Source organism: Stegodyphus dumicola, chromosome 8 (genome assembly GCF_044657685.1).
Source record: "Stegodyphus dumicola isolate Sdum_Otavi_A_Nest chromosome 8, ASM4465768v1".
Taxonomy (NCBI): domain Eukaryota; kingdom Metazoa; phylum Arthropoda; class Arachnida; order Araneae; family Eresidae; genus Stegodyphus; species Stegodyphus dumicola.
The window spans coordinates 42,619,856-42,647,119 of record NC_140775.1 but is presented as its reverse complement, the minus strand read 5'-3'; the positions used below and the strand labels follow the sequence as shown (position 1 = coordinate 42,647,119).

Here is a 27,264-nt window from a genome sequence, read left to right as displayed (position 1 = left end):
TGGAAATTCTGCAAAAGATGGAGACAGGTGCTACTCCTCGTTTTGTAGCAGAATTGTATAGAATAACGACACGGACTGTGTATGATATACGGAAAAATTAGGAAAATCTGTTGAAATTTTACAGCAACAGTGCTTCTAACACCGGAATCCGAAAACTGAAATCTTTGCACAAGGCGAAATCGGCGAACCTTGATGCTGTCTCATACGAGTGGTTCCGGCATCGGCGGAGTGATGGGATACCAATTTCAGGAGCGTTCCTGAGAGAAAAGGGGACGCAAATTCATGCTGATTTAAAAATAGAGGAGCCATGCAATTTCAGCAATGGTTGACTAAACAGATTTAAACAGAGACACTGTATACGTTATCTGAAAGCATGTGGGGAAAAACTATGTAAAAGCATGTAGGGAACAGATTTAAACAGAGACAGGGTATATACGTTATCTGAAAGCATGTGGGCATAATAATAAAATTAAATGTATCTAATATGCCTTATTTATTTTGCACTTTTAGTCTGAATATTATGATTTATCTTTTCTGTTCTGAAATTCGCAAAATCCTAAAATCCGTACAATTGATCCCAAGCTTTGCAGATTTCTGGACTTCTACAGTATAGTTCTTGAGACCTAGCTACACAAAACTTAAAAAATAAAAAGTATTTTTTGCTCTGAAAATCACATTAGTTCTTACAGAGGATGCAAAGTTTATTAGCAATGTTTTCAAACTTAAACCAACCAAATACTAAACCAGCTTTTCCTAAACAGATTTCCCTACTCTTATTTCCCCTAGCAATTCTGAAAAACCTACGAACTAGAACTAGAACTTCAGGAAGAAAATATAACAATGCCCTCAATAAAAATATTACTACAGAAGATCACATTACAGACATACTACAAATAGTCCAAAAACCTTCTTCCAATTAATTAATGACATCACCTGTCTTGCAGAAAATATCATAAATACCAAATCCACTACTGCGAAAATGTTAATTGCTTTTAAAATAGCTGAAGTTATGCTAAAATTTGCCAAAAATGTATATTTGCCATATTTTCACAGTGCACGTCATAGCTGAACGTACCAGGCCTGACTCTCAAATGTGTCATCGTGGGTTTGGCTCCGGCTTGACTCGCACACTTTTTCTCCTACTTGTACCATTTTGGCTTTGCCAAACTAGATTTTATGCTTTTGTTTCTAGGGAGAATAATAAAATATGAAAGTAAAGGCTACTAGATCGAAAACTTTTGATCAAGTTTTAGATTTAAGATCCCTACTTAAAACTTAAGATTACATTGAAAATTTAATGAATCATGAGTAAGAAAATGTTTCATAGTATCAAATTTCAAGCCCTCGTGAATTAAATCAGCCGTTAATAGCAGAACTTCACCTTCAACTTTGTCATTATTGACTTCTTTATTATTGCAAACTTTCATAAATTCAATCAAATCGTCCTCATCCAAAGGGTTTTCTCACATCCAATCTTCGATGTCAGCCGTCTGCATGTTGTTAAAACATTCACCAAATTCTTTGATGAAGTAGTCAAATACCTGTGCTGTGTGCATAAACCGACCGACTCCTGATCACATTGTCAAAATTAGAATTTAAACAATTCTTTTTTATGATTCATTACAACAAAAATTTGTGTAAAAAAGAGTTGGGTGTACTTCTTTATTATTACAGACCCCATTTAGTAAATGACGCTACGAATATGGATAAATCACCAATGCGAACTGTCTTCAATGGTCGGCAGTCCAAATGACAATCATTTATGGCTTGCCTGTAATGAGAATAAAGCACCCAATAAACCACATATTACTACACTGTCTTCCCCCATACAAATGTTAACAATTGCTGATTACTCATTCTTCTCTCACTGAGAATCTCCACATTAGCATTTTTTCTTTTAAAAAAAATAATTACCAAAGAGATGAAGAAGCTAGCTAAATTTCTTTCACAAAGATGCATTTTATCTTACATTTAAATATTTGAAACTGCTCATTAAATAAAATTACATATCATTGGAAAAGCGCACATTTTGAGAGCTGGTTCACTAATTTCAGAATACTGTTTGTAACAGTGCAGTGATCTACTTATTGTTAAGTAAATCACAGCTACAGTTCCTGTACTTCGAGTACAGGAACTGATGCTGATTAAGGCATAGGATAAGCAACTCAATCTTTATGAAAATACAATTTCTGACTGGAACAGTTTTATCAGAGAGGTGTTTCTCACCATTTAATCTGAAACCAAATAAGTGAATAAGTAGACCTGAAAAAATTATGGACATAAATGGAAGTTTAATAGTATGGGAAATAGTCAGCAGGATTCTTCCACAATAAAGGATATTTGGCAGGTTATGCTGAGAAACTAGTAAATTCTTTTAGGAAAAATACATTTCAGTGTCCCCCTTGGCGAAAATTTAGCGCCATTCCTGTTTACAAGTAACTCTCTCCCAAGTAAAATGGTGTCCACAGCATAATGCAATAAAACATTATTAAAACATAAAAAAATTATAATCTCAACAAACTACAATTTAAATCAAAACACAACAAATAAATAACATAAAAATAGAAATACATGTTATCTAATCCGTGCAGTATAAAAAGGAAATATCGACTTACCTTATTTAGAAATTTGTGTCTTCCGTGTGTAACACATAGAATTCCTTAACAGCATACAGACTGTAAAATTATCTGAACTACAATTTGTATACAGTTATCACGTAAATTCACAAAAATAAGAATCAGAAATATCCTCCGCAATGCCAGACTGTCAGTGACATTTCGTCCCAAAATTCCTTTTTATTACACCCCACATACTTTTAACAGTGTTGATATGAGCTCCGGTTTCTGAATCCTTAAATCACCGAGTAATTTACTGAGAGGTGAATGAAGCCATTACCAGAAAGACAATCGTACAACTTCCAACAATCAGATATGATTGTTTTTCTAGTTAAGATATTCCACTGAATTACGATTAAACCTTCATTTACACACCATTCAATTAATGCTTTCTTTTCCATTTGTTTCAAATAATACAGAAACAGCTGGTTGTATATTTATCACTGGCAGCCATTTTACAGTATAAAGCACAAAATAAGCAGCATACTTCCTGACATCCAACGCAAAAATAAGACCTGAGAAATATTTTCCCAACAATCAAATTCAACGCGATCATGCATTACAACCCATCACGTCATGATAGGGTCTCTAAAACATATATCGTAAAATACTCAGGCTACCATAACTGAAACAACAACTTGGCGATAAATGAAACAAAACTTGCCAATAATCCAAAGCATACCCCAAAATACAGACTACCCAGTCTTTCTTGGTCAGTTTCCAAATAGAAAGGCAATCACACTCATGGGAAAAAACAATGACCATATACAAGAGGAATTGATAAATTATTCAGACTGTTAGTAAGCATATAAAACAAAGGAACTAGAAAATGCAGATTAGAGACATTTTACTTTGACTATACAAGTTATTTTGTTGATCCAACCCTGCTGCTTTACCCATAAAATGTTGAAAGACCAGTGCATCATTAAGCACTGAATAAAAATCAACTACTCACAATTAAGCATCATCACTGAGCCTTATTTTGTGAAGCTCATACAAAGAAAGTTCTCAGGATAAGAAAATGTAACAGTGCCATATGTGAGAAGCAAACATGAAATTGGCGATAATCTTAGTGCCAACTTGCTCTTAAAAATAGGAGATGTAACAACATGCAATTTAAGTTTTTATATGCTATTTTGTAACTTGCATCTATTGATTATCCAATTAAATAAAGAATGATCTGCTATTATCTAGTCAGAGTTGCCAACTGTCCCGATTTGGTTGCAGACTCTCGATTTCTGACCGTTCTCTCCCCAACCCGATTTAAATATATTTCTGCTGACTTTCTCTTAAAATTTCTCACAATTTTTATGTAGTCTGTCTTAATACTTCGTTATTTCCATTTAAAAAAAAAAAAGTGATTTTAAGCATCTGAAAGCATTTGGTTTTCTTTAGATAACATAAAAAATCAAAGTCATTTTATGAGGGAGAAATTATGGCACACTTCCGCTTTGTGAGTGAGAGCACGTGTGCCCGAAAACATCAAGTTGCAGTTCTCCAATGAGCATTGAGTGCCACTGCGTTTCATCTGGCATACATTAGCCAATGAGCACAAAGCAAGATCAAGGTTATTTCATTCATCTTGTTTCTTTACCAATAAGTGTGGATGAACACATTGTTGACATTTATTATTATATTGAAAGGACTTCTTAACGGAAAAAAAAATTGAAACAATTCTAAAAGCTGCATAATACTGAAACATGAAAAATTTTGAAATGTGGCTATCTTTAAAGAAATGTTTATCTAGAATTCTCAACCAATGGAACCCACTTCTTGCTTTTTTTAAAGAAGTAAATATTTCTAGAGTTAATATAAAAGGCTCTATTGAAAGTTATAAATACCTAAAGTAAAGGGAGATGAAGTTAACTACTTCTACTGTTAAAAATAGGTTTGAGAAAAATAAATTTCTGGGCCAGTGAGAATTTAATTGGCCGTTCCCAAAATAATACTATTAAATGTAAGTGCAAAACTGATACAAATTTCTTCCAAAATAAAAAAAAATTGCTCAAGGGAAACATTTTCCAATTACTGTAAGTTTATCTTAGGAAGAACAAATGTTTTTATCTTCGGAGCTTAACAAAACATTTTGCTTTTTTGTCCAATTCATTTTGTCATCATTCAATGTCCTTAACCCGTTCAGTACGGGCATGTCACATGTGCATCAGCAGCGAACATTACCTCATGGCCGGATGTGTCATATTTGAATCGCCATTTAATTCACTCTATGGCCGGGCGTACCACATTTGACTTTTTAGATAGAATGTTTAATTAAAATTATTTGTTGCCGCTAGATGTAGCTGTATGTCTGTTATGGGGAAATATATCGAAAGTTAAGTATGTGTACCTTCATTTCTATGAAATGTTTTTAATTTTTGGTACAGTCAAAAATCGTTAATTCGGACACCCATAATCCGGAATGATCTATAATCCGAACATCAAAGCTACAAACTTTCTGCGCATGCGTCAACGCGCATTTAATGTATAACGGACGGTATAAACTAAGCTAAAATTATCTAATTCAGTTAATGCTGCAGATTGCGTTGTTCCTTAATCTTTGAATTGGATCTGGCTTATTATTTTTTGCAGACTGTTAAAGCAATTTTATAAAAGTAAGCTTGAACTTTCGATTATGTCAAACAGAATTTCTGATATATATTTACTAATATTTAAAGGATCTACAAAGCGAAAGTATGTTTCGAAGTCCATTAAACAAAAAGTGGAATTGCTGAAAAAAAAAATGAATAAAGGCATATCCTTTGTTTATCTAACCATTCCGAAATCTGTTTATAAATTTCACGCTGCTCTGAGGCGGGAGGCCTCAGCGCGCGATGAATTGGAAGTTGATCTGTCAGCACTATCCTGATCTTCAGGGCAGATGCTTTTTTTTTATTTGGCTTATAATTCCTTACTAAATGTAGTATTTCATTTCGATGTACTCCGTCTTTCATATGAGTTAAATCAAATTCCTTGTCATTATAATTCGCTTCCGATAGCGAAGAAAGTGACACAGATGTTACTGAAAACGAAAAAATTTTGATTGACAAATTAGTCGGTATTCTCGACACAGCAATTATAGGACTTGAACAGCGGAACTTCGTAACTGAACAAGAAATTATGTCTGTTTATAAAATTAAAGAGAAAGTATTATCACATAAAAAACGAAGCAACTTAACTTACATTGTAAGAAATGTTTAATAAAGTAAACAAATAAATATTAAGCTTTTTTTTTGTAAATTTTGATACCCTATAGATCATAATTGTTCTTTATTTCATAAATTACGGTTTCATATTTTTAAGTTTATAATTTCTGCATGCCATCTTACCAGATTTAAACTGATGATCTATAATCCGGAATCGCCGAAGTCCCGACAAATCCGGATTAACGACTTTTGACTGTATTTAGTTTCGGAATGAGAGGGAGATTCATGGGTGGGTGTTGAGTAATATAATATCTATTTAACTACATCATTTGATATAAACAAATGCACCTGTTCTCGATGTTTTGAGGAACTTTTTTTTTTTATTTTTGCGATATAGGTATCTGAATGTAGAAGAATATACACAAATGCTAATTCTTTAGTGTTGAGTAATGTGATGGCTCTTACTGGGTCATTTCATATAAACAAATGAACATGTTCTCGATGCTCTGGAATACATTTTAATTGAATTTATTTATTTTATTTTTATTATCACTGTATAGTGGAGTAGATGTCTATCATTAGAGACTTTTTAGTTACTCTTAGATTTTTCCGACATTGGGACGAATATTTTGTATGGCTTAGTGAAAGTTTTTTTTTTATTATTATTATTTTATGTTCTATTGCTAGTGTTCTATTTCTTTAATGGCAAAACGAAAGTGCTTTCTGACCCTAGAAGATACACAAATGCTAAATCTGTGACATTTGCAATGTTGGACTTTGCCTACACCCATGTTTCAAAGAATATCATACACTGTTTCTTTTTTGAAATATTGCTTCCTTTTCGTTGTTTGCACATTGAATTTTTATGAAAGACAGTTTTAATATTTTTTAATTTTAATTATGTGTTGTGTTAACTAAAATCTGCAATTGTTTGGATATTTTTCCATATATAGTCAAAAGTCTTTAATCCGGACTTCCATAATCCAGAATGATCTATAATCTGGACCTCAAAGCTACAAACTTTCTGTGCATGAGTCAACGCATTATACCTTAACGCATGCTCATAATACTTTTACGCATGTTCATATGCGTCTACGCATGCGCATAATACGTTTACTCATGCACGTTTAATGTATAACAGATGGTATAAGCTAAGCTAAAATTATCTATTTCAGTTAATGTTGCAGACTGCGTTGTTCCTTAATCTTCTAATTGGATCCAGCTTATTATTTTTTGCAGACTGTTAGAGCAATTTTATAAAAGTAACCTTGAACTTTCGATTATGTCAAAAAGAATTTCCGATTCTGTAGCTACCAAAGGATCTACAAAGTGAAAGCATGTTTCAAACAAAATGTGAAATTCCTGCAAAAAATGGATAAAGACATATCCTTTGATTCTCTAATCATTCCGAAATACGTTTATCAATTTCACGCTGCTCTGCAGGAGGGAGAACATTGCAGCGCGCAATGAACTGGAAGTTGATCTGTCAGCACTATCCTTATCTTCAGGGCAGATGTTTTTATTTTATTCGGCTTATAATTCCCAAGTAAATGCAGTATTTCATCTCGATGTACTCCATCTTTGATATGATTTAAATCAAATTCCTCATCATTATAAATATCACGAATACACATCAAATATTTTTTTCTGGTTGATATTTTCTAATTTCGACTATGCGTAATGTATGCTTTACGCATGCACGCATTAAAGAAATGTTTAATAAAGTAAACAAATAAATATAAAGCTTTTTTTTTTTTTTTTTGTAAATTTTGATATCCTTTAGATCATAATTGCTCTTTATTTCATAAATTACAGTTTCATATTTTTAATTTTTAAATTTCTGCATGACATTTTACCAGATTTAAACTGATGATCTATAATCCGGAATTGCCGAAGTCCCGACAAGTCCGGATTAAAGACTTTTGACTGTATATTTAATTGTGGGATAAAGGAAAAATTATATTATTCTAGAATGAGAATTTAATAAAATTTTTAAGGAAATTATAACAATAAAGGTTTAAAATTAATTCTCACAAATACCTGAATGTTCTTCTCATAATGTACCAAAAATTGGAGCAATTGGATGACAAATGTACCTTACATGAATTTTTTTCAAAGTTAGGCTTAGCACCACGAATTGCTCGTCCCCACAAGACGACGTATCAAATTAATGCGCCGTACCAAGAGAATGCTTCAGTAACAGAGGTGCCCACCGTGAACGGGTTAACACAGTTCGACAAAGCAGAATTTCATTAATTCATATTTTGCAATCATTGATTTATGATCTCTTTAAAGACATTTTATCAAAGTTTGTAAAACCAATATTTCTTTTGCCTCCTAATTCTATATATGATGTGATTTATGGTGAAACGGAAAGTTAGAAGAAAAGTGAAGATTTGGGATTAGGGGCTGCAACTAACAACATAAGCCCCGTTCACAAGAGCAGATTCGACCGGTAGCGAAAACCGGTTCTTCCAACATGTCCCGTTCACATGGGACAAGCATTAACTGCCTCGCCGAATTAGAGGTAAAACTTGGTTGAATGTTCCTTACCTCTCGGGAGCAGAGTAAATGGGGAGATTTCCCATACTATACTGCGCGGTTCACTAATTTTAGTTACTGCTCGCTGGACTGTCAGTGAAACAATCGCGCTGATAGATGTCACCCCCCAAAATTAGATAGAACTGTACAAGATACGGAAATTATAGACAAATGCAGACAAGGTTATCTGATGCTAGGTATTCCAGAAATATCGTTCAAATTAAAACTAAAGTTAACACAAGTGCATATCGGCTTCAATGCGACAAGGAACTCGGTACCTTTTGAATGATTTTAAAAAAAAAATTAAGCATTTTTATCTACGTTTTATGAATATTATTAAATGGCTTTGTGAGACAAAATAATTTTAAGCTGAAAAAAAGTTTTTGCTAGTAATTTTTTTAATTAAAATTTTTGAAGAAAAATTTTATAATTAAAATGTTTTCTTCTCATACAATTTTCAATGTCTCCACGCCCAGGCTTTTTTTTTTTTTTTTTTTGTATTTATTAGTGTTTTTAATAACTTCAAGGAATGATTTTGAAATTAATGAATTAGTTTCTGAGAAAAAATAAAAATACACTTTTATCTAAAATCTTTAAAACAAATATGATCTCAGTGACATTTTCATTCCAAATAATTTTTCCTTTCAGTATTTTGCAAAACCCATCCTTGTTTCTATAAAGTACAGTCAAAAGTCGTTAATCCGGATTCGTCGGGACTTCGGCGATTCCGGATTATAGATCATCAGTTTAAATCTGGTAAGATGGCATGCAGAAATTAGAAAATTAAAAATATGAAATTGTAATTTATGAAATAAAGAACAATTATGATCTAAAGGGTATCAAAATTTACCAAAAAAAAAAAAAAAGTTAATATTTATTTGTTTAGTTTATTAAACACTTCTTTCAATGTAAGTTGTTTAAGTTGCTTCTTTTTTATGTGATAATACATTCTCTTTAATTCTATAAACAGACATAATTTCTTGTTCAGTTACAAAGTTCCACTGTTCAAGTCCTATTATTGCTGTGTCGAGAATACCGACTAATTTGTCAATCGAAATTGCTGTGTCGAGAATACACAGAGAATTTTGTTTTGTAAAACACGTTCAAAACAATACATTTATTAATTATAATATTGTTGTGTGCGTACGGGTTTGTAAGAGATTGATAATAGTTCGTAAATGATTGTCATTGCACTCAAATCCGATGATAGCTTAATTAAATTTATTTTATCAACATAAACACTTCAAAGTTCTGAAATTTTCCTCAGAAATACTCGTACAAGTGTTTAGAATATCACTAAGTATAATCAATAGTTATGCTTCAATCTAATAAGAACGTTAAACACAACGGAATGCAAAGCGCATCTTAAGAAAAAGTTAACTCAGAAATATCTCCAATCTCACACTGAACTAACAACTAGCAACTATAACAACTTATACAGCATAAATAATGTCATAAAAATAGTGTGGTATAATGAGATTATTACTTTGAAACCGATGTTTCGAATTGATGCCCAAGAAGAAACAATATTTCCCATTCTGCTTCATTGCATATCTTTCAAAAAAGTAAAAAAATCGTCCAATTAATTTCCTTTATCATTTTTTTTAAATGCGAAAAGTTTGTTTCATAAGCTGTGAAAATGTCAAAAGTTTGTAACCAATATATTTTTAGATATGAAATTTTAAAATTAATGGGCGTCAAAAAGTCTAAAAATATGAACGATTTTTAAAAATTTTCCCAAAATATTTTTTAAAAAAATTACGCTAAAAATTTCAGTTAATTTTTTTTTTTCTCCAGTGTGTTATGGTGCAAACTATAATATTCTGAGATTCTCAGTTTATTTGTTAATATTTGCAAAAAGTCGTTTCAACTTTAAATTTGAAAAAAATCTAATCCTCTAAAAATCAAAAGCGTGACACCACATCCACAAGCAGTGTATGTACAAAGTGCGAGTTCTATATCGTATCGGGAAGCAGTTTAAAAATCCATTACCATCTTTTAACCATAGCGACAAGCACCAAGATAACAGCTTATAAAATAATAATAATAATAATTAAAAAGCATATATTTTCCAGGAACCATTACGAAAGTTCAGGTACCAATTGCGAAAGTACAGATTACAAAATTAACAACAATAAACAACATTAAATAAAATGTGTAAACAGTATTAGAAATCTGCCAATTCGGAGACGTGATTGTTCACAGAGGCTTAGGTGTAAAGGGGAAGGCAGAGGGTGTTCTTCCGAACGGGTCCTAAAGACGAAACTCTTTCATGTCTCCTTTTTCTCCTCTTGTGAATGGCAGCTGTGCGAAGGAGCGTTGCATATGAACGGGGCTATAGTGAAAGAAATTTCAGAGGAAGACAAATGTTTTATTTCTATGTTAAAAGTTTTTTCTATCGAGTATGCCATTACATTCTATATAAATTCCCAATCAACGATGAAGTAATTTTTAGATGTTAAAATTCAAGATGTTTCTGCTCTAGCAAATGCATATTTTTCTGATATATCTTTTTAATAGATTTCCGGTTTTACTTCACTTAGTCATGAAAAGCAGTGATACTGATGTTGCTACTGATAAATTGCAGTCACAATTTTGCAGTTTACAATTTGAAAATTCGTAAAAAGTTATAAAACCAGCTAGGATTCATACCCAATGGAGTTTAATTCGAAAACTGAAAGATGCTGATGGAATTTTAAAGTATAGTGAAATGTCAGGAATAAAGTTGGGAAACTACTCTTATATGCGCCCTCAGGTCGTCAAATGTAGCAACAAATTTCTTGCCAAAAATCCACGCCGCCATATTACTACCTAAATTTTTTGTGTACATTTCAAATTTTTTGGTACTTTTCCGTTTTGCCGGCGCAAGCGATAAAGTTGCCAATAATGGTACAACTGATGCCAAACGGAATATTCTCGCTGGTAACCTTTTACGCATCATTTTCAAAACAAGTCGCAGCTTTTTCTTATCAGACTGGTTGTTTCTTACAATACTGGCATATAGAATACATAGAATTTTTATCAGATAGTTCAGTTTATGTCTAAGGCCATTTTCGGTAATTAAGTCAATTGGGATGCAATCACAGCGCTTATCCGAAGCCGAAAATATAGAAAAGGTAAAGTCGAGGGTTAAATTCATCCATTCTAATGAGAATGCATTAGCGAAGTAAAGCACTGCAGTTTTACATAATTTCTGAGTAAGCTATTCGTACGAATTGAAATATTTCTTGCATTTAAACTTGTGTTCCAAATTAAGATTTAACTTGAAATGAATGTAGATAATTACTGAGAGCATTAGATTTTTGTAGAGTAGTTTACGTGAGATGAGATCGCTTGGGGTAACGTGATATGAACCGGCGAATCAGGATGTTGAACCATGAAAACATAGTAAATTCTTAAATTAATGTCTTTTTACAAATTTATTGTCTTTATTTATTGGCTTTTTATAAAATTTTAAGCGATATTAAAATGTTTATGCCTTCTTTTTTTAAAAGAATTCTTAGAACTAATATTTTTTTAATATTTTTTATGTGTATACTGTATGTTGTCGCCAATAAAGTCTGCTTGGCGAGATTTGCGCCGGCGAAACGGAAAAGTACCCAAATTTTTAGTCTAAAATGTCCGCAAAAACGCAATTTTTGCACGTGCAAAAACCACATTTTGAACACACAATAAGCTAAAAATCTGAAAAAAAAAAAAAAAAAAAAAAAAAAAATTTAGATAGCAAAAACATAAAGTTTCTAACCAAAAATATTTGACAAGAATTCATGTACACAGTGATATGTTTTAACTTAAAAAAAAATCACAGAATTGCACAATCTATGCAGCGAAGGAATCTATGAACTACGCACACCTAGCTTAAATAAATTAGCATAAGAACAATAAATTTCAAAAAATACCATATACACAGCTTTCTGTTTAAACTTAAAAAAACATCTACGAATTGCACAATCTAGGCAACGAAGGAATCTATGAACTAGGCACACCTCGCTTTAATAAATTAATAAATTTAATAAATTAGGGCCCACCAGCGGCCGAGCAGTAAAGTCGCTGAACACTGGTAGTTCGGTCCGAGGTTCGAATCCCGCGAACGGGCTGGCTGCATGGACGTTTTCGTGGTTTTCCCCATGTGTAACGTGTATACGAGCCAGTTTCCCTTAGAAAGTCCTCCACGAAGGCATCCCTCCTCTTAGGCAGATAGCCCTCGAGGCTTTGCCATGATCGCACACACACACACTTTAATAAATTAACATAACAATAATAAATTTCAAGAATACCAGTGTACACAGCTTTCTGTTTAAACTTTAAAACCCATCTACAAATTGCACAATCTAGTGCACTAATCAACAAAATAAACTAACTAAAATAAATTTAAAACAATTAAAAAAAACAATAACGACAGAAATTCATACTAAAAAAACAACGAACATAACATTCTACTAAATAAGAACAAGAATAAAACAAAATGCACTTACCATAAATAAATGCTTCTTCGAACAGCAGAAATCCCAATTTCAAATATCATCAAAACAATTTCACCACAAATTTGTTAAGCATCTTCTCTCATTTCAGAACAAGGATGGAAAAATATATAAACCACCAAATAAAACTCAAAATTGCATTTCCGATTACAAGTCGGCAACGTCGCTTTAAAACGTCGCCGCGGAATCTTTATCGTATTTATATGACAGCCACTCACTTTCCACAAAATTGATACTATCTTTGACAAATAAATGTTCAAAACCTTCTTCTCCTAGCCAAAAACAGCGCTCAACACATATCCTGCATTTGGCAACCTTAGGGTGATATAAGATATATATAACCTTAGAACCAAAGTTGGCCATCCTGAATATTCCCAATAACGATACAGACTGCATGAGGATTTTTCAGTATCGTTGTGAAAACAAGAACGAAATTTAGATCTATTATTAATAATGACACATTAAAAAAACTTTTATTGGCAAAAGCAGCCCTATGTTGCAATTGCTATGAATAAAATTATGAAGTTTCTTTCTTAATGAAAGCAAAATCTGCCATTGTTCATGCCATTTGTGCGAAAACGGATTAAAGTATTATTTTTTTTCTTAAAAGAAGCAAATAATAAGTGTTTTTTTTTTTTTTTCATGTAAGTATTTTTGTACTTTTTGCATTTCAGAATTAGTAACTGTCATATATTAATCAGCAAATATTTAATTCATTAATTTTTAAAAAAAATATTTTTGTCATTCAGAAAAATGTCCTGATTTCTAAAAAACACCCGATTTTTTAATATTGTAGGTTGGCAAGTCTAGCTATATAAAGAACAATCTATCTCCCTTCAAACTTCCATCGGAACCACTGTCACAGTTTTAATGGACAAAATTATCATGATCAATGGGAAAAAATATATGCAACTTTTACTAATGTTTCTGTGACGCCCAAATTCGCACAACTCCACATATGGCATAGTGATTCATCATTTGAGAAGCCTTGTTTTAAATCATGTCTTTATTGGGGGAAGAGGAGAGGGAAAATGAGACAAAGAGAAAAGCCTAAACATTTTTACTGATTTTACTTCAAACCTTAATTGGTAGTTATGTATTATGGCAACCACCTTACTCGCAATCGCCAAACCTTCAGGATACACAAACTCTGGTTAACATGAGCATACTCAGTTTCCAATGTCGCTATTTTTTTTATGTTTCTTTTTATTTTATTTCAAGTTCCAATGTTTGTTAAAACTTAGAATAAAGTTTTATAGAAAAATTATGATCATGTTTCGTTTTAAATTTGATTTTAAAATTTGTGCTTCTAGGATTTTCCTATAAGAGAGGTGACATTTCTGAAGAAATACATTATTTTGTCATAAAATCGCTAAAGGAACAATAATTCAGATTCTTTCTCAGAGTAATTGTATGAAATTTCCAACACAACAAAAACAAAAGCCTTTTCATAACTACGTTTACTAGTTATCTTTTAGAATAAACATATAATTGAAACATAGAATATGTTTATATATAATACACAATTTTTTACAGCATAAGTAACTGTTCTTTTTTTTTCCTTAAAATTCGACAAGCTGCACCAAGGTTATTGCAATAATACGTAAGTACTCCGAGAGATAAGACCAAAATAATGCAATTAAACTATTAATGAATTGAATATAATATCACAAACTTATGGACATATATGTGGTGATCATATAACAGATACAGGATATCCAAGTTAGCATTAGTTTAAAAACTGAAGTTTTACTAAACGATATCAATCATCAAAATGTACAATAGTGTAATGATTTATTTTTGAAGAAAAGCCATAACTTCCCCACAAAATTTTAAATTTATTCCTGTTTTCAATTTACTTTATACTCATACTGATTTGATATTCATGACATTATTGTCTATTTATTCATTAATAAAGGTTTTGATTTAAAGCACAGTAGTTACTTATTTTTTCTGAAACATGGTTATTATTTCAAGATTTAAATGCACAAATAGGAGTGCCAAAAAGTGAAATTTAAAAATAAATAAATAAACTAAAAAAAGAAGTAATCTATGAACTCAATGCACAAAAGAAAAGCATTTTTTTTTTAAATTTATTTTCCTGCAAACTAAATTTAGCAAAAAATCAAAATCACGCGGCATCATCCGTAAATCAATACGCAACTCCCGGAGCAGGGAATTCCAAAGGCAATATGAATTTCTCGTCGTTTGACCCAATTTCTGGTCCAAACGCATTTTTTTCCGCTTCTGTAGCAGTAGCTAAGTGTAAAATTGTAGCTGTATCTATAGTAGCAATTTAAAATAGTCATCCATTATTTTGACTATTTGACAACACCGTAAGCTTTGTTTACAAATTGTAGACAGTGTGACGCTGTAGAGGGCGGGAACACTTCCTTTCATAGTGATTGGCTGAGTGAATTCCTGTACTAACGAGAAAATCATTCCATGTGGACAGGCGAGCTATCTCAGATATTGTCGGCCAGATAAGTCGGCCGAGAAAATCGCTACATGTAGATGAACCTTTATACATGCCCTCAGATGTATGGCGTCGCCAAATGTCGCAATATGTGTTCTGTGCTGGATTTTGGCACAATTGTGTATTCTGTAATGGTTTTGGGCACGATGTTGTTTGTATGGCAATCATTTTGGCATTGAAGCTTAATTTTGGAGCGTTTTTATTTGCTGGTTGGTTGGTTTGGTAGGGATTTTGAAATGGCTTATGTTGCAATGAAAGATGTGGTGGCAAAATTTCAGTCGTGTATTTTGGATTATGTGCAAGGTAAAATCATTACTTTCGAAATTTTGAATCACAGAAGGATGTGCAATATATCAAAATCGTGGCACTTTTGTTCATAGACGTGGGTGTGACTGGAGAAATTGGGTAGAGTAGACTTTAAAGTATCCCTTGTATTATGGCGAAGTTGTTGTTTGATTTATCGCCAAGTTGTTGTTTCATTAATGCTAGCCTGACTAGTTGAATGTTATGGAAACCCTACTTTGACGTAATCGGGTGCATGATTCTGGGAAATTTTGAATCATGGGATGTTTTGTAAGTGTTTTTGTGGTATGTGTTAAAACCGTTTAGATGGATTTGAATGGGTTTGTAGGAAGAAAGGTTCAGATGTCACTATGTGAAGCGTTCGATCAGAAAGAGTACCTGGTTTGAAAAAAGTCACTTGAGTATGATTCATATTTTGATTTTTACGTGGCTCTGGTGCACGAAGCAAACTCGAAAATCATGGTAAGTGAATATTTGTTTTTGGTAGTGCTTAAATGTATAACATGTTTTTCGTTTTTTATGTTATTTTGTTGTTTGGTTTAAAATGTATTTTATTGAGATTATGTATTTTTTGTTTGCCTATATTGTAGACTTTGGCGCTCATTTTACTTTTTAAATGAAAATATATCGATGTGTACATGGACAAAGTAAAGGGAGTGAGCAATGCAAGTTTGTGCAATTCTGGGATTTTTTTTAAGTGAAAATAGGTTGATGTGTACATGGATAAAGTTAAAAGAGTGCGCAATGCCATTTTTGTGCAATTCGAGGATTTTTTTTTAAGTGAAAATAGGTCGAAGTGTACATGGATAAATTCAAAGGAGTGCGCAATGCCAATTTTGTGCAATTCAGAGGGTTTTTTTTTAAGTGAAAATAAGTTGATGTGTACATGGATACCGAGTTTGCGCAATTGTTTGTCTTGTTATTTTGGCTTTGTGTAGAGCCTCTTCGCAAGCCAGAATAACAAGTAAAAGAATTGCACAAAATCGGTATCTACGTACCGCCAATAATCGCCAAGGGGTACCCTAAACTATACTTTTACCGAGAAATTTTATTCACAAATGTATGCTCTGTGTCTCAGAAGATAGGGGGCAAGGATAAAGTGGTAGAAATAGATGAGTTTTGTCGATGTTTGAAATTCATATTTCTGCTGTTTGAAGAAGCATTCACAACGGTAAGTGCATTTTATTTTGTTGTTGTTCTTATTTTGTAGATTGTTATGTTCATTGGTTATTTTTTTGCTATGAATTTCTGACGTTATTATTGTTTTTTGAATTGTTTGTTATTTATTTTAATTTATTTTAGTTTATTTTGTTGATTTGTGTGCAATGCCTAGACTGTGCAATGCGCTGATGTTTTTTTAAGTTAAAACAGAACACTGTGTACATGGTATTGTTTGAAATTTATTGTTATGTTAGTTTATTTTAGAGGTGTGCGTAATTCCTAGATTCCTATGCTGCACAGATTGTGCAATTCTCTGATTTTTTGTTAAAACAGATAAATCTGTACATAGATTCTCGTCAAATATTTTTGGCTAGAAACTTTATGTTTTTGCTAGATATTTATTTTTGTTTCGGGTTTTGGGCATAAAGTGTGTGTTAAAAATGTGGTTTTTGCACACATTTTAGGCTTAAAGTTCGAAATGTAGACAAAAAATTTTGATAGTAATATAGCGCCATGGAGTTTCTCATCGAAAATGTTTAGCAAGAAATTTGTTGCTAACCGATGGCATGTATAAGAGTAGTTACCTTTTTTTGGGTAGAGTAGACTTTAAGGTACCCCTTGTATTATAGCGAAGTTGTTTGTTTTATCTCCAAGTTGTTGTTTCATTTATGGTAGCCTGACTAGTTGAATGTTATGGAAACCCTATGGTGACTTAATTGGGTGCATGATTCTGCGAAATTTTAAATCATGGGATGTTTTGTAAGTGTTTTTGTGGTGTGTGTTAAAACCGTTTAGATGGATTTGAATGGGTTTCTAGGAAGAAAGGTTCAGATGTCACTATGTGAAGCATTCGATCAGAAAGAGTACCTGGTTTGAAAAAAGTCACTTAAGTATGATTCATATTTTGATTTTTACATGGTTCTAGTGTACGAAGCGAAATCGAAAATCATGGTAAGTGAATATTTGCTTTTGGTAGTGCTTAAATGTATAACATGTTTTTCCTTTCTTATGTTATTTTATTGTTTGGTTTAAAATGTATTTTATTGAGATTATGTATTTTAATGAGATTATGTATTTTTTGTTTACCTATATTGTAGACTTTGATGCTTCTTTGACTTTTTAAGTGAAAATATATCGATGTGTACATGGACAAAGTAAAGGGAGTGCGCAATGAAAGTTTGTGCAATTACGGGATTTTTTTTTAAGTGAAAATAGGCCAACGTGTACATGGCTAAAGTTAAAAGAGTGCGCAATGCCATTTTTGTGCAATTCGAGGATTTTTTTTTAAGTGAAAATAGGTCGACGTGTACATGGATAAAGTCAAAGGAGTGTGCAATGCCATTTTTGTGCAATTAGAGGATTTTTTTTTTAAGTGAAAATAAGTCGATGTGTACATGGATACCAAGTTTGTCCAATTGTTTGAACTTGTTACGAGTCAAAGAATAGCACAAAATCAGTATCCATGTACTGCCAAAAATCGCCAAGGGGTACCCTAAACTATACTTTTACTCTTTTTTTGTGTTTTAATAAGGGATGTTTGAAAGCTTTAATTTTAAAATTTAACACCAAATTAAAATATATAAATGAGTTTCAAATTTAAAATGTCATAAAATGAGAATTTCATATATAAAAGGAAAACCTGTATTAGTTACTGATATATTTTACTATTCTTTTGATTCAAACTCTTAATTTATGCACCTCCACTTAAATTCATTAAAAAATATTTCTAAATTGCATTTTAAAGCTTTTATTAATTTTAAAATTTTAAATATAATACAACTACAAAATAAAGTTCATAACATTTCATTCGTAAAATATTATTTGACATTACTTTAAGATTCCGGCTAATCTTTGGAATATGGTAACAGGTAGTTTGGCGACATTTTGGAGGCGATAAAGGTTACTACCTAGGACTTTGGGAATAATGTGAGAAGTACTCAGTTTCAATTACGCATTATTTTGTGTGAGGGAAATGAGAGATCATGAGATATGTCATGTGACATTAATGGACGAATCACTGTTCTTTAATTGGAAAAGGGGGTAAATTTGTAAAAATATCTGCTGTACTTTATAGCAGTAGTTTCATTCTATGTTCTGTGAAACAGTGTTGTTTAATATTTGGATCGCATGGCCCTATATAAAGTAAATCCGAAATTTTTATTGCGTTTATGTGTAATTGAAAAGAATTGCTTAATTGTCCAACATGTGGGAATGAAATGAGATTGTGTGAAAGGAAGGATATTACAGATAAGTTTGAATGGCGGTGCAAGAAATCTGGTGAAAATAGACATTTTGTGATCCGACATGCACTCAAGATTCTGTAGAAGATTAAGTAAGTTAGTATTTTTAATTATTTGAGGATATTATTTTTATGCATTGTTCTAAATGTGAGGAGTAAATAAATTAATATGGTATTATTGGAAAATTGTTATTAGCAATGATTTAGTTTAAAGTAATGTATGTGCTTATTTATATTTTAAGTAGTGTTTTTTAATTTAATGATCGTGATTTTGAAAGTTATATGTTTGTAGTATTTTGGAATACGTTTGAGTAGAAGTAAATGTGCATGGAAAGAATTTAAGTATTTGACACTAAGTATTTGGAACCATTTTTAATGTTGCATTATAAATTGGCAGGTGAGGTTTATAATAGATAATTTAGAGAGAAAAGTTTTTGGATATTTTATTTATTTTATACGTGCAAATGTTCATCCTTGGAAAGGGTATACAGTCAAAAGTCGTTAATCCGGACTCGTCGGGACTTCGGCAATTCCGGATTATAGATCATCAGTTTAAATCTGGTAAAATGGCATGCAGAAATTATAAAATTAAAAATATGAAACCGTAATTTACGAAATAAAGAACAATTATGATCTAAAGGGTATCAAAATTTACAAAAAAAAAAAAGCTTAATATTTATTTGTTTACTTTATTAAACATTTCTTTCAATGTAAGTTGTTTAAGTTGCTTCGTTTTTTATGTTATAATAAATTCTCTTTAATTCTAAAAGCAGACATAATTTCTTGTTCTGTTACAAAGTTCCGCTGTTCAAGTCCTATAATTGCTGTGTCGAGAATACCGACTAATTTGTCAATCGAAATTTTTTCGTTTTCAATAACCTCTGTTACTTTCTTCTCTATCAGAAGCGAATTATAATGACGAGGCATTTGATTTAAATCATATCAAAGACCAGATGAAATACTACATTGAGTAAGCAATTATAAGCCAAATAAAATAAAAACATCTGCCCTTAAGATAAGGATAGTGCTGACAGATCAACTTCTAATTCAATGCACGCTGCTGCGGCGTTAAAGATAAACAAAGTTTAGATAAACAAACGTTAAAGTTTAGATAAACAAAGGATATGGCCTTTATTCATTTTTTGCAGCAATTCCACTTTTTGTTTAATGGACTCCGAAAGATACTTTCGCTTTGTATATCCTTTACATATTAGTAAATATATATCGGAAATTCTGTTTGACATAATCGAAAGTTCAAGCTTACTTTTATAAAATTGCTCTAACAGTCTGCAAAAAATAATAATCCGGATCCAATTCGAAGATTAAGGAAAAACGCAATCTGCAACATTAACTGAAATAGATAATTAGATAATTTTAGCTTAGCTTATCCCGTCCGTTATACATTAAACGCGCATTCGTAAACGTATTTTGCAGACGCGCACACGCAAATTCTTATAGGGTAAAGGCAGCGGTAAAGGTCTTATGCGCATGCGTCAACGCGACGCATGCGCAGAAAATTTGTAGCTTTGAGGTCCGGATTATAGATCATTCCGGATTATGGGTGTCCGAATTAACGACTTTTGACTGTATACTTTTTCGTGATCAGGTAATTTCATATATGTCCTTTTTATCAAATTTAAAGATTCACAAAATTTTCATGCATGTTCGTGAAATTTTTCTGGTTGATCTTTAGATTATGGTAACTTGACAATTTTTTGGCGAAAATTTGGCGACCAACTCTCCTACAGCAACACTCTATTTTTTTCTTCCCCGCCGCCATTTTGTCTTCACGAAGTAAAGACATGTTTCTTTTCTTTTTATCTACTGAACACTTCTTCCAACAATCTACTAGTTGAATTACACTTATGCTAGAAATTTTATCAAACAAAACTGCTTAATCATGACAAATATTCACTGCAAAATTGGGAAAAAGTGCACAATACCATACTCCTTACGCGTTTTTCAAAATAACACATACACATAAACCATGTACACGCCGACTTATTTTTACTTAAAAAAACATCCCAGAATTGCACAAAAATGGCATTGCGCACACTCTTCACTTATATCCATGTACACTGCTTTTTTCTCATAAATTAGAAAAATTTCATGAAAATACATGACAATTTTCTCAATCTTTAAACCCGGTAAAAAGAACATATATGAAATTACCTGATCGCAAAAAAGTATTTACCCTTTCCAAATATGAACATTTCCACATATAAAATAAATAAAATATCCAAAAACTTTTACCTCTAAATCATCTATTATATTATAAACGTCACCAACGAATTCATACCGCAAACATTACAAATACTTAGTGTCAAATATTTAAATTATTTCCATGCACGTTTCCTTCAACTAAAACGTATACCAAATTCCTACAAACATAAAATTCACAAAATAACTATCATTTAATTAAACACTACTTAAGTACTAATACTACTTAAACATCAAAAACACTACTTAAAATATAAATAAGCACATACATTAAATTAATAAAAATTAGCTTACAATCCTAATTACTTTAAACTAAATCATTGCTAATAACAATTTTCCCAATAATACCAAATTACTTTACTTCCACCTTACATTTAGAACAATGCATAAAAATAATATCCTCAAATAATTAAAAATACTATTTTACCTAATTTTCTTCAGAATCTTGCTTACATGGTGGATACACTTTTATTATGGATTCAATAAAATTATTGAACGATTTTTTCTGCGAATTTTTCCTCCACACTTCCTCCGTTAAATAAAAAGCAAAATTCTCTTTATCACAATGCCTCGGAATGGCACTTTTTATAGCACTCCACCCTCTATTGTATTGGTATGTGCACCTGTTTCCGGATCTTTAAAATAATATTTGTGGTTCACAGCAAGATGTTTAAAACCTTCATCTTCCAAACATTCATACGATTTCCAGCAATCTGAAATAATTATAGTACCCGGTAGAATATATTCTTTTATAAAACTTAATAAACAATCTTTACTTCTATCTCGAACAACCTTAAAAAAACATTTATTACTACCCCTTTCAATCCCACCAAACACCCATTTTCCTTCCACTCTCCTACCTCTCTGATACTTCCGCTTCCCAAACTTACTCTCATCAATTTCCACAATAACATTCATACCACCAAGCATACCCATATCATTTTCGCAAAATTCCACGCACACTTCCCTACAAAAAGAATTCCAATCAGCTGCAGTCCTACTGCTAATTTCTAAATCCGAAATCCAATAGTCAACTGGCAATCTATTCACCCAATAATAAGAAATCAATAAAATCTCACCCATACTCAAACGACTTTCAGCAAACCACGTACCCTTCCTTACACTCCGTTTCACAAAATGTCCATTTTCACCAGATTTCTTGCACCGCCATTCAAACTTATCAGTAATATCCTTCCTTTCACACAATCTCATTTCATTCCCACATTTTGGACATTCATACTTATCTGCAATTAAACCTACACTCATGCACCATTCAACCAATTCTTTCGAATTATCACACAAACGCATTAAAAATCTAGAATTCACTTTAGACAGCGCCATACAATCCCAAAATTATTCAACCCTACTTCACACAACACACAATGAAGCTTAATACAAAATAATATACAGCCACAGATATTTTTCCAAATTCCCCCCTTTTCCGATTAAAGAACCGTAATTCGTCCATTAATATCACATGACATATCCCATGATCTCTCATTTCCCTCACACAAAATAATGCGTAATCGGAACTGAGTACTGCTCACATTATTACCAAAGTCCCAGGTAGTAACCTTTATCGCCTCCAAAATGTCACCAAACTACCAGTTACCATATTCTAAAGATCAGCCATTTTTCTAATTTATGAGAAAAAAGCAGTGTACATGGATATAGTGAAGAGTGTGCGCAATGCCATTTTTGTGCAATTCTGGGATGTTTTTTTAAGTAAAAATAAGTCGACGTGTAGATGTTTTAATTATATTTTAATTAAATGATAGTTATTTTGTGAATTATATGTTTGTAGCAATTTGGTATACGTTTCAGTGGAAGTAAACGTGCAAGGAAATAATTTAAATATTTGACACTAAGTATTTGTAACCATTTTTAATGTTTTGTTATGAATTCGTTGGTGACGTTTATAATAGATAATTTAGAGGTAAAAGTTTTTGTATATTTTATTTATATTATACGCGGAAATGTTCATCCTTGGATAGGGTATATAATTTTTCGCGATCAGGTAATTTCATATATGTGCTTTTGGTTGATCTTTACAATATGGTAACTGGTAGTTTGGCGACATTTTAGAGGCAATAAAGGTTACTACCTGGGACTTTACTAATAATGTGAGCAGTACTCAGTTCCGATTACGCATTATTTTGCGTGAGGGAAATGAGAGATCATGGGATATGTCATGTGATATTAATGGACGAATTATGGTTCTTTAATCGGAAGAGGGGGGAAATCGGGAAAAAATCTGGAAATTTTGTATTTAGCTTTATTCTGTGTTGTGTGAAACAGTGTTGGTTAATTTTTGGATCCCATGGCCCTAACTAAAGTGAATTCGAAATGGGTATTTAGGTATTGTGATAAAGAGAAGTTTGCTTTTTATTTAGCAGAGGAAGTATGGAGGAAAAATTTGCAGAAAAAATCTTTCAATAATTTTATTGAATGAATTAGAAAAGTGTATCCGCCACGTAATGAAGATTCTGAAGAAGATTAGGTAAGTTAGTATTTTTAATTATTTGAGGATATTATTTTTATGCATTGTTCTAAATGTAAGGTGGAAAGGAATTTGGTATTATTGGGAAAATTGTTATCAGCAATGATTTAGTTTAAAGTAATTAGGATTGTAAGGTAATTTTTATTAATGTATGTGCTCATTTATATTTTAAGTACTGTTTTTGAATTTAATTATATTTTAATGAAATGATAGTTATTTTGTGAATTTTATGTTTGTAGGAATTTGGTATACGTTTTAGTTGAAGTAAACGTGCATGGAAATAATTTAAATATCTGACACTAAGTATTTGTAATGGTTGCGGTATGAATTCGTTGGTGACGTTTATAATATAATAGATGATTTAGAGGTAAAAATTTTTGGATATTTTATTTATTTTATATGTGGAAATGTTCATATTTGGAAAGGGTAAATACTTTTTCGCGATCAGGTAATTTCATATATGTTCTTTTTACCGGTTTTAAAGATTGAGAAAATTGTCATGTATTTTCGTGAAATTTTTCTAATTTATGAGAAAAAAGCAGTGTACATGGATATAGTGAAGAGTGTGCGCAATGCCATTTTTGTGCAATTCTGGGATGTTTTTTTAAGTAAAAATAAGTCAACGTGTACATGGTTTAGTGATATTTTAATTAAATGATAGTTATTTTGTGAATTTTATGTTTGTAGGAATTTGGTATACGTTTTAGTTGAAGTAAACGTGCATGGAAATAATTTAAATATTTGATACTAAGTATTTGTAATGCTTGCGGTATGAATTCGTTGGTGACGTTTATAATATAATAGATGATTTAAGAGGTAAAAGTCTTTGGATATTTTATTTATTTTATATGTGGAAATGTTCATATCTGGAAAGGGTAAATACTTTTTCGCGATCAGGTAATTTCATATATGTTCTTTTTACCGGGTTTAAAGATTGAGAAAATTGTCATGTATTTTCGTGAAATTTTTCTAATTTATGAGAAAAAAGCAGTGTACATGGCTATAGTGAAGAGTATGCGCAATGCCATTTTTGTGCAATTCTGGGATGTTTTTTTAAGTAAAAATAAGTCGGCGTGTACATGGTTTATGTGTATGTGTTATTTTGAAAAAAGCATAAGGAGTATGGTATTGTGCACTTTTTCCCAATTTTGCAGTGAATATTTGTCATGATTAAGCAGTTTTGTTTGATAAAATTTCTAGCATAAGTGTAATTCAGCTAGTAGATTGTTGGAAGAAGTGTTCAGTAGATAAAAAGAAAAGAAACGTCTTTACTTCGTGAAGACAAAATGGCGGCGGGGAAAAAAAAAAAAAAAAGGGTTGCTGTAGGAGAGTTGGTTGCCAAATTTTCGCCAAGTTACCATAATGTAAAGATCAACCGTGCTTTTTACCGAGTTTAAAGATTCACAAAATTTTCCTGCATTTTCGTGCAAATTTTTGTAATTTATGAGAAAATAGCAGTGTAGAAGGATAAAGTTAAGAGTGTGAGCAATGCCATTTTTGTGCAATTCTGGGATTTTTTTTAAGTAAAAATAAGTCGAAGTGTACATTGTTACTGTGTACGTGCAATTCTGAAAAACGCGGCAAGGAGTTTGCGATTCTGCACTTTTTCCAATTTTACAGTTAATATTTGTCATGATTAAGCAGTTTTGTTCCATAAAATTTCTAGCATAAGTGTAATTCGGCTAGCAGATTGTTGGGAAAAGTGTTGAGTAAATAAAAAGAAAAGAAACATGTCTTTACTTCGTGAAGACAAAATGGCGGCGAAAAAAAAAATAGAGGGTTGCTGTAGCAGAGTTGGTCACCAAATTTTCGCCAAAAAATCGCCAAGTTACCATAATCCAAAGATTAACCAAGATTCCTTATTCGCCAAAATATGATGTGCAGGTGAAAAAGAGTTTATTAAATTTTATACTGAACATATCGAAAAATATCACCAAAAATATTGAACAATATAGGATTTAAAAATCGTTTGTATTCAAAACAATAAATTCAAAAGCAAATAAGTATATGAAATATGCATTTGACAGTCAGAGAGAACGATATTAAATACTGCTTTAAACACAATTACATGCATCAGACATATTCCAGATTTACATTACGAAGAATTAAGTTAATTAGTAAAACACAGTAATCAGATTGATAAGATTAGCTGAAAGGTTAAACTAATATACTAAAATAGATAATAGTGGACAGTAATCTACACCTGTGGGTTAACAATTCCTATAAGAGAACTAACTATACTTCAAATGGTTACACATCCAATCAAAGAAGTTAAATTCACTACATATTAGAAAGATGCATTTAGATATATTCATCATATATGTCAGAAATATAAAGTCGTATATCCTACCTTTGATTCCAAATTCCTCACAATTAAATCCGAAAAATAACTTGCCTGGTACAACTCAAAAAATATTAAAATTTACAAGCGGGTAAAAAAAATACAAATAGTAGATTGCTACAAGTTGAGTTGTATCGATGAAGTCGCTAAAATGCACGAACGGATTTTCTCAAATTTTTACAGTCAAAAATTATTAAAAAATTAGATAGCAATGAAATTCTTTAAAATTAAATTAAAATAGTGCAAATAAAATGCTCATCATGTTAAAACTTTTATTCTAGTAAATTTTCTCGGCAAAATAAAATGTACGGTAGAGACAACCAATCAGACGAGAGTTCTGCTTCTGAAGGATCACGTAATCCCAATCTGAGCGATAATCCCTTACTGTTTGGTTTTCAAATCTTTGTAGTATGTGAAAATGGTAATCTAGCTACGTGGGTTTCCTGGAATTGTGCAGGTTCTGAGAATTGACCCTTTCGACATCAAGTCCGGCGTAGCCGAAACATAATGTGATTGTAACCTTACACCAAGGATGTCAAACTCGTGGCCCGCGGGTTGCATGCGGCCCACAACAAATATTTTTGCGGCCCGGCCAATATATCTGCAAATAATAATATATAATAATAAAATAACATATCGACGAACAAAAAATTGAAATGTTTACTACTAAGTAATTAACGATAATTTATTCAGTGTTGTTAGATTGAGCTGACACACACACACTACTTAAATTACAAATGCGTGTGAGTAGCTTGTGTTCAGCTACCTTCGGTTTTCGGGGGACACGTGCACTCAGATCTTGTACGCATCCCCCGATAGCCGAATGTGGCCGAACTCATGGTCTCAGTTTTCCAATCATAGTTTTGTACGATATATTGGTGCATGCATGTGCATGCACTTTGCTTTATTATTAATTATTACTTAAGTCATATTGTTACGGATTTCATAGTTATTTATTTAGTTAGTTTTTTTTATTTAGAATTGTAATTAGATTTGCTTCATGTTGCCTTAGCAACGCAGACGATTTTTGAAAAGACAGCTGCGATGGAAGGTTAAAAATAGAACAGCGCGTGCATTTAATACCAAATAAATAAATATCTCGTAATTGCTGTTTCCATTCACAAAACTCCAGATATTTATAGATGTTTCCAGTACATTCGAGAAATTAATTATAAAGCTTATAAAAGCCGAGAACAAACAACTCATCTCAATAGTAGCTGTAGTTCTAGCGAACTGTTTGTTTACTT

At 31.8% G+C, this 27,264-nt stretch overlaps 1 protein-coding gene across 2 annotated transcripts in view; it reads right to left on the bottom strand.

The window, feature by feature from the left end:
* Nucleotides 1-26,151, bottom strand: part of LOC118184477 (heterogeneous nuclear ribonucleoprotein H-like) — a 135,856-nt gene extending 109,705 nt beyond the window's left edge. For both annotated transcript variants that reach the window (XM_035354151.2, XM_035354152.2), the window contains exon 1: nucleotides 26,027-26,151. The gene's annotated coding sequence lies outside the window, so the exon portion shown is untranslated. The remainder of the gene's footprint in view (nucleotides 1-26,026) is intronic.
* Between the last annotated feature and the right edge of the window lie 1,113 nt (nucleotides 26,152-27,264).